Below are 9,553 nucleotides of genomic sequence, written 5' to 3'. Positions count from 1 at the left end.
TCCTACCCCTTCTTTCCTTAAGCGATTCCCCCCTGGCCAAAGATGGACGCTTACAGCAAATCCAGAATCATGGCATTCATTGGCATCCTTCAGTCTCAAGAGACTATGGTACCGTGCTCTGGAAAGAGGTCCTAAAACAGCATTTAGTGTGATTAAAAAGGCCAATTCGAGAGTGGCGATCCCTTCCACACTGAGGGCAGATATATTCTGTCCCCTGCCCAGCTCCCAGATTTCGCTGGTTCCGGGACTGCCTCTTTGCCTCAGCCTGCCAAACAAATGTCTCTTCGAATTGGAGAAGGCCATGCTTCTAAATTTGATAAATAAATAAATAAATAAATAAATAAATAAATAAATAAATAAATAACTGCTGCGTCTTTAGCCTCCAAGCTGAACGATCAGAATCCGGAATAGTTGGAAGGAAAGCATCATGAGTGATAGAGAAGCCTCTACATACCATCTCCCATCTAATGGCATCCACTTTTAAGGACAACTTCAATGGGAGGTGGAGAGGAGAGGCAGAAGCTCATCGTGGTCCCCCCCCACCCCGAAGTCTCTTAAAATGGCTTTTTCTGCAGAGTGGAGTCACCTTGGTGGCCCCCCTGAGAGAGGAGGAGGAGGAGGAGGAGGAGGAGGAGGAGGAGGAGGAGGAGGAGGAGGAGGAGGAGGAGGGAGGGGGGGCTTTCATCTCCCCCAACTCTTCCACCGCAATCAAGGACGCCTGGAGGAGGGAGGGGTGGGGAAGAGGGGGCTCCTCTCGTGTTCAAAAATCCAATGCAAAAATATATAAAGGGAAGCGTACGCCACCGAGTTTCCTCTCGTCGGGAGGGATGAAAGGCCTGGCATCGCTCGCTCGCAACGTCTGTGCCCTGAGGGTGCCAACGAGAGAGAAGGAACAGCGATCTGACGGAAACGGGCACGGGGAAGAGGGCGAGCAAGGGAACAACAGCCGAGAAAGCTCTTTGCGCCTGAAGCTTTCCTGCTGCTGGTAGGAGAAGACACAAAAGAGGGTCAATCAGAAAGCACCAGGCTCGTAACGACATTCGCTTGCTGACATTCAAGCAGAAGAAGATAACGGCTGATTCTCCAAAAACTGGAGCTTTCTTAAAAATTATAAAAAGAAATGGTGGGAAAAAAGAAACAGACGCAGCAGTGGGTTTCACATTATACCGGTTCGCCCTGCACGCTTGTTCTGTGTGCGTGTGCACCTGGTTTGCACGCGTGCCTGCCTTCCACGCATACGCCCGGCCTCAAAAATGTGCCTAAATATGATGCAATAGAGCTGGGGCGGGGGGGCAGGCCCGCGATTTCTGCTACCAGTTCGGGCAAACCGGCCCGAACCGGCTGAATACCACTTCTGCACAGAAGGTAAAACTTCTTCCAGGGTCACCCTCCATTTAGGAAATCCTGGCCTGATTTAAGATGACAGGTAATCCTTGATGTGAGGGACACAGTGGCTCAGCAGCTGAGACGCTGAGCTTGTCAATCAAAAGGTCGGCAGTTCAGCAGTTCGAATCCTGAGTGCCGTGTAACGGGGTGAGCTCCCGTGACTTGTCCCAGCTTCTGCCAACCTAGCAGTTCGAAAGCACGTAAAAAAAAAATGCAAGTAGAAAAATAGGGACCCCCTTTGGTGGGAAGGGAACAGCATTCTGTGCGCCTTTGGCGTTGAGTCATACCGGCCACATGACCACGGAGACGTCTTCGGACAGTGCTGGCTCTTTGGCTTTGAAACGGAGATGAGCACCGCCCCCTAGAGTCGGAAACGACTGGCACATATGTGCGGGGGGAACCTTTACCTTTACCAATCCTTGACATACGACCTCGACTGAGCCAAACGTTTCTGTTATTTGAGCGAGAGATTGGTCAAGGGAACTTTGTTCCATTTTACGACCTTTCTTGCCACACCGTTGTTAAGCGAATCACCACAGTGGTTAAGTTAGGAACCCAGTCGTTAAGTGAATCTGGCTTCTCCCTTTTTACTTTGATTGTCAGAAGGTCGCAAGAGGGGATCACGTGACCCCGGGTACACGGCAACCGTCATAAGTATGAGTCAATTGCGAAGGGTCTGAATTTGGATCACGTGATCGCGGGGGAAGGCTGCAACGGTCGTAAGTGTGAAAAACAGCCCTAAGTCACTTTTTTTCCCCAGTGCCATTGAAACTTCGAGCGGTCCCTAAATGAACTGTTGTAACATCGAGGATTGCCTATATCAGTGATGGCTAACCTTTTTGTTGCCGCTTGCCAAAAGCGCGGGGGGTCGCACACACGTGTGCCCACACCCGTAATTCAATGTGCCCCCTCCCATGCATGGGCGTGCGACCCCCGCTTTTGGAACATGATGGCACGGTGGGCCCGTTAAGCCCATTTTTCACTCTCCCCAAGCTCCAGAGCCTTTCTAGGAGCCTGGGGAGGGCGAAAACGGCCTTCCGCATCCCCCCGGAGGCCCTCCGGAGGCTGGAAATGGCCTGTTTGCCAACGTCCGGTGGCAAACGGGCCGTTTCCAGCCTCCGGAGGGCCTCCGGTGGGGGGAAGCCATTTTTGCCCTCCCCAGGCTCCTAGAAAGGCTCTGGAGCGTGGGGAGAGCGAAAAACGGGCCTCCCCCACCCACCCCCATATGGCCTCCGAAGGCTGGAAACAGCCTGTTTTCTGACTTCCGGTGGGCCCCAAGGTGGAGCTGAACTAGGGCAACGCTTGCGTGCCCATCGATATGCCACCTGTGGCACGCGTGCCAAGGGTTCGCCATCACGGGCCTATATTTTCATGATTTTCTTCTAAATGAATGCTTTGCGCATTGTTCCATCGATGGATGGAAACACTTCAAAATCCATCCGTAGCATCGTTTCTCGGGAAGATTTTAACCTGAAATTGTCGTTTTTGTACACAAAAGACAACTATGCTGGGGGGGGGAAAAACCCAGGAATTTAGAGCTAAAAGGCATTTTAGGGATGGGAGTGAGCTCAAATCCAAGGGGAAAAAAAGTCGACGCCAGCAATTTATCCACCTGGATTCAATGTCCGTTGTTTAGCCCTTGGACGAGGGGGGTTGGGGGAGAAAAAACAGGATTATTCCTTCACAGTGGAATAAAAGTTTGAATTTGAAACAGGGCCAGGTCTTGGCATAGAAGCGGGTTAAAAAGAAATGCGAGAAATTTATTTTTGCTACCGGCTGAAGGTGAGACAGGCAGCAGTGGCTCTTCCATCCCGAGGACCGGCTCATAGATTTCCACTGCTCTCCTCTCCTCTGCCTTCTGCGCATCTGCAGTCAGGCACTGGACCCAGCTGTTCCTCCTCCTCCTCATCAGCCACCTCCAGAGCTGGGGGCTGTTGACTCTCCATCCAAGGGCTGACGGACAGCCCAGGCTCCGCCTCTGTCTCTCTCACTGACCGCTCCATTCCCTCTTCCCCCTCGGAGCTCCCAGGTTGCCTTGATGCTGATCCTGACTCCCACACCTCCTCCTCCTCCTCCAATTTGGCTGCTGGAGGAGACAGGCCACAACACTAAGTTAACAACGGCACTGAAAAAAGCGACTGACTTTTTTTTCACACCACCCTCGTAGCATCCCCGATTTAGCTGCTTGCCAACTGACTCATATTTATGACGGTTTGCTGCGTCCCTGGGGTTGTGTGATTCCCCTTTTCTGACAAGCACTGGGGGAGCCAGGCTTACTTAACAACCGTGTTCCTAACTTTTAACAATGGCAGCGATCCACGGCTGTCTCGCTTAGCAACAGACATTTGGGGCTCAATTGTGGTCGTACGTCGAGGACTCGCGGCAAACGTGTTGCGCCTTTCCTGACTGCACGTCGCACAGGAGCAGCAGCAACGGCGAAGTCACAAAGGAGGAAAGGCAATCTGCACCCCCATTAAATGAGATTCTGGGTCCATTTAAACCACAATTCCTGGCTGCAAATCCTTCCCTTTTACCGGGGCGACAGTTGATCCTTGCAAGGGAAGGATTTAATTGGCAATAACCATTTTTTTTTCACACAGCGGCTGGCAGAGTTCCTGGTTTCTCTTAATCTCCAGAGATGACCCTTCAGCCGCCTCTTTAAAACCCTCCAATAACAAGGGATAAAGGATGTGATTAGGACTCCAGGGTGGGCCCCATCTAAGACCACTGTCGATTTCAAAAGAAAAACAGGGGGGGGGGGGCGGGGGAAAGAGTCTGAAGCCATTTGCAGGCACCCTAATATATATTTGGAAATAAATTTCTTTCTTTCTTTCTTTCTTTCTTTCTTTCTTTCTTTCTTTCTTTCTTTCTTTCTTCCTTCCTTCCTTCCTTCTCTTTCTCCCTTCCTTCCTTTTTCTTCCTTCCTTCCTCTTTCTTTTCTTCCTTCCTTCCTTTCTTTCTTTTTCCTTCTTTCTTTCTTTCTTCCTTTCTTCTTTCTTTCTCCCTTTCTTCTTTCCTTTCTTTTTTTTCTTCCTTCCTTCCTTCCTCTTTCTTTCTTTTCTTTCTCCTTTTCTTCCTTCCTTCCTTTCTTTTTCTTTCCTCCTTCCTTCCTTTCTTTCTTTCTTCCTTCCTTCCTCTTTCTTTTTCCTTCTTTCTTTCTTTCTTCCTTCCTTCCTTTTTTTTCTTTCTTCTTTCCTTCCTTCCCTCCTTCCTTTCTTCCTTCTTCTCTTTCTTTCTTCCTTCCTTTCTTTCTTTCTCCCTTTCTTCCTTCCTTCCTTCTTCTTCCTTCCTTCCTTTCTCCTTCTTTCTTTTCTTCCTTCCTTCCTTCCTTTCTTTTTCCTTCTTTCTTTCTTCCTTCCTTCCTCTTCCTTTCTTTTCTTTCTTCTTTCTTTCTTTCTTTCTTTCTTTCTTTCTTCTTTCTTTCTCCCTTTCTCCCTTCCTTCCTTCCTCTTTCTTTTTCTTCCTTCCTTCCTTCCTTCCTTCCTTCCTTCCTTCCTTCCTTCCATCCATCCTTCCTCCCTCCCTCCCTCCCTCTCTCCCTCCCTTCCTTCCTTTCTCCTCCTGGTTTTGATGGCAGGCGTGTCCAGAGATTCAGAGCAGAGATGCAAAATTTCACAGAGGAGCTGCACAGATGCGCTCTTCACTTCAAATTCTTCGCTTCAAACCCGAAAGGTGTGAAGATCGAACACAAAAGAACCCCTAAGCATGTGCCAAGTGCATTTTCTCCCCGACACTGAACAGCTCTGTCCAACTCCCACGGTGTCAGGAATCTGTCTTTAATTTATTTAGCTCCGTCTTGGTTTTCATTTTCATGAAAAATGTTTCCATCTGTTTGGCTTTTGTAAATATATATATCTGTATAAAAAGTGTCACGAAGATTTCTCTCAATCTATTCATTGCTGTTTCTTCTAATATTCCCATTTTAAAAAGTTTTCGGAGTCTCCCAGCTTAGAAAAGGGAGATCAAAGACTGCCTCCTTCGCAAAATCAATGCAGGAAATATGAATTATGAAAGTTGGTGTTGAAAAAAAACAAGATAAATGTTGCTACACTGGCTAAATTCACATCTGGGACCCCATTTTCAATAGTCGACTTCTACTGCCTGAATATCCTGTTTTTTTCTCGTTTCTTGCAGTAAATCTTATTTTAATTGACATCTGAAGATGGGTAATTCTTAATCTCGGCCGCCAATCTTAAATAAAAAAAGAAAGCTACAAAAGGAAATCAATGGTTAGAAGTAGGGAAGTTGGGTTCAAATGAATACTCTGTGTACCTAGCTAGTTGAGCCAATGAAAACTCTGCACATGCTCTGAAGCACTCTTTCCAGAGTTTGTTGTACCCTCCCAACAACTCAACCAGATCCGTGAGTTTCAGGGACCAAATGCCCCTGCAAGCAAAATACGGCATCTTTTCACATTTACGCAGAAACTCAAAACTTTGTTCGAGCCCTTCCGTTAAAAATGTGCCAGCCAAAACGATGGCCCCAATTTCCTTGGGGTTCAAGCCATTACGAGGAATTTCTCCATGTTTTCTGCATAGGCTGAGGTTCCTTTTCAGCTTCAACACAATTCGGAGATGCTGGGGAATCCTTCCATTCCCCACCATCATCCTGTTAGAGCTGAAGAAGCTTCTTGGATGAGAAGTGAAACGTCTTCAAACGAAAAAAAAGGAAAGAAAAGTCCAGTTGCCTCCTGAAGAAAAGCGCCTTGGCAGAGGTGGTATTCAGCCGGTTCTGGAGAACTGTTAGCGGAAATATTGAGTAGTTCGGAGAACCGGCAAATACCATCTCTGACTGGCCCCACCCCCATCTATTCGCTGCCTCCGGAATCCCAGCTGATCGGGAGGAAATGGAGATTTTACAGTATCCTTCCCCTGGAGTGAGGTGGGAATGGATATTTTGCAGTATCCTTCCCCTGGAGTAGGGTGGGAATGAAGATTTTTTGCAGTATCCTTCCCCTGGAGTGGGGCAGGAATGGAGATTTTACAGTATCCTTCCCCTGGAGTGGGGAGAGAATGGAGATTTTACTGTATCCTTCCCTTGGAGTGGAGTGGTAATGGAGATTTTTTGCAGTATCCTTCCCCTGGAGTGGGGAGGGAATGAAGATTTTACAGTATCCTTCCCTTGGAGTGGGGTGGGAATGGAGATTTTACAGTATCCTTCCCTTGGAGTGGGGTGGGAATGGAGATTTTTTGCAGTATCCTTCCCCTGGAGTGGGGTGGGAATGGAGATTTTACAGTATCCTTCCCCTGGAGTGGGGTTGAAATGGAGATTCTACTGTATCCTTCCCCTGGAGTGGGGAGGGAATGGAGATTTTACAGTATCCTTCCCCTGGAGTGGGGTGGGAATGGAGATTTTTTGCAGTATCCTTCCCCTGGAGTGGGGCGGGAATGGAGATTTTACAGTATCCTTCCCCTGGAGTGGGGTGGAAATGGAGATTTTACAGTATCCTTCCCCTGGAGTGGGGTGGAAATGGAGATTTTACTGTATCCCTCCCCTGGAGTGGGGAGGGAATGGAGATTTTACAATATCCTTCCCCTGGAGTGAGAAGGGAATGGAGATTTTGCAGTATTCTTCCCCTGGAGTGGGGTGAGAATGGAGATTTTGCAGCATCCTTCCCCTGGCGGGAATGGAAATTTTACAGTATCCTTCCCCCAGACTGGGGAGGGAATGGAGATTTTACTGTATCTTTCCCATGGAGTGGGGTGGGAATGGAGATTTTTTGCAGTATCCTTCCCTTGGAGTGGGGTGGAAATGGAGATTCTACTGTATCCTTCCCCTGGAGTGGGGAGGGAATGGAGATTTTCCAGTATCCTTCCCCTGGAGTGGGGTGGGAATGGAGATTTTTTGCAGTACCCTTCCCCTGGAGTGGAGAGGGAATGGGGATTTTGCAGTATCCTTCCCCTGCCACGCCCACCAAGCCAAGCCAAGCCATGCCCACCAAGCCACGCCCACAGAATCGGTAGTTAAAAACAATTTGAATCCCACCTCTCGTGGACTGCTGGTTCTCCATGCCTTCCACACCTCCCCTCTGCAGGATGCACGCCTCTCTTTCTAAACCCCTGTAAATTGCGTCTCCCTCAAAAGCAGAGGGCATCCGATGCCCCCAGGAAGCGTGCCAACCTGTTTTTTAATCTTTTCTTGGAAAGCTGGCTCGTACACAGGTGTGAAAATACTATGGATACGAGCACGTAAACAGAAGTGCATTTGTTTTGAACCCAGGGTAAGGTTGCATATCATAAATAAAATATAGCCAAAACAAACCATCCGCTAAACAAAGAAACAACAGCTGATAAAACATACATGAGTTTAAAAACAAATAATTGGCGTCAACCAAAAAAAAAAAATGCAAAAATGAAACCCAAGCAAATTTTGTGCTGAAGTTCTTCCCCCAGCAAGTTTTTAGTAATTAATCTAGGGCAACTGGATCTCAACTTTTGGAAGCTTTTAGAGAAGTATGGACTTCAATGCAAAATATCGTTAAGGTAGACTGCCCCTAAAGACAGAGGTTCTATCATTTATTCTTCACTGCAATGTATTGTTAAGGTAGACTGCCCCTAAAGACAGAGGTTCTACCGTTTATTCTTCATTGCAAAATTCATTCTTCATTGCAATATATTATTAAGATAGATTGCCTCTAAAGACATAGGGTCTATCATTTATTCTTCACTGCAATGTATTGTTAAGGTAGACTGCCCCTAAAGACAGAGGTTCTACTATTTATTCTTCATTGCAAGGTTCATTCTTCATTGCAACATATTGTTAAGGTAGATGGCCCCTAAATAGAGAGGTTCTACTATTTATTTTTCATTGCAAGGTTCATTCTTCATTGCAACATATTGTTAAGGTAGATGGCCCCTAAATAGAGTGGTTCTACTATTTATTCTTCATTGCAAGGTTCATTCTTCATTGCAACATATTGTTAAGGTAGATGGCCCCTAAATAGAGAGGTTCTACTATTTATTCTTCATTACAAGGTTCATTGCAAGGTATTGTTAAGATAGACTGCCCCTAAAGACCGAGGTTCTACCATTTATTCTTCATTGCAAGATTCATTTTTCATTGCAACGTACAGGCATTATTAAGGTAGACTGCCACTAAAGACAGAGGTTCTACACAGGTATAAAAAGCCTAGCGGCTGTTGGCAAGGCTGGCGCGCCGGATGTCCCCCCTAAACCCATCACACGGCATTGCACATGTATGTGAGCCCATCAACCGTTTCCTCTGGGGGTTTTTTCTTTGAGCTGTTGCCCTCAAAGCAAGTTTCCCTTCAGAAAGAGTCCATTTGGCAGCTTCCCTTGGCAGCCACGCTAAGTCAGAGCCGGCTCTGATCTCTTGCCAAGGTGGACCAGGCGCTCACCTTCAAAGAGCTGAAGCTGCTGAGATAGGAAGTCCTCCGGACATCAAATGAGTCCTGAAATAGCTGCCTGGAGGTGGGGGAGGCAGCCCTCCAGCAGCATCCTGGGAGCACCTGATCCCATGCTTCCCTCCCACCTCCTCCTCCTCTCTTCCAATTTGCCAATTATCAGACCTTGAGGGGAGTGGGGAACGTACTCACCTGCATCCCTCTGAAGGGCAAGTCTCGCTAGGCAATCTTTTAGCCAACAGTGCCAAGCAGGGGAAATAAATCCTATATAGCTAGCAGTGGTGAAATCCATTTTTTTTTACTACCGGTTCTGTGGGCGTGGCTTGGTAGGTGTGGTGTGGCTTGGTGGGCGTGGTAGGGGAAGGATACTGCAAAATCCCCATTCCCTCCTCACTCCTGGGGGAAGGATATTGCAAAATCCCCATTCCCTCCCCACTCCAGGGAAAGGTTACTGCAAAATCCCCATTCCCTTCCCACTTCAGGGGAAGGATACTGCAAAATCCTCATTCCCTCCCCACTCCTGGGGGAAGGATACTGCAAAATTTCCATTCCCACCCCACTCCAGGGAAAGGATACTGCAAAATCCCCATTCCCACCCCACTCCTGGCAGAAGGATATTGCAAACACTTGTGGCTTAGTGGGTATGGCTTGGTGGGCGTGGTAGGGGAAGGATATTGCAAAATCTCCATTCCCACCCCACTCCAGGGAAAGGAGACTGCAAAATCCCCATTCCCTCCCCACTCCAGGGGAAGGTTACTGCAAAATCCCCATTCCCTTCCCACTTCAGGGGAAGGATACTGCAAA

The sequence above is a fragment of the Pituophis catenifer genome, unplaced genomic scaffold (genome assembly GCF_029215685.1).
Source record: "Pituophis catenifer annectens isolate HBS135680 unplaced genomic scaffold, rPitCat1.0.hap2 SCAF_18, whole genome shotgun sequence".
Classification (NCBI taxonomy): Eukaryota; Metazoa; Chordata; class Lepidosauria; order Squamata; family Colubridae; genus Pituophis; species Pituophis catenifer.
The sequence above is the reverse complement of the archived record's forward strand: the minus strand, read 5'-3'. Positions refer to the sequence as shown.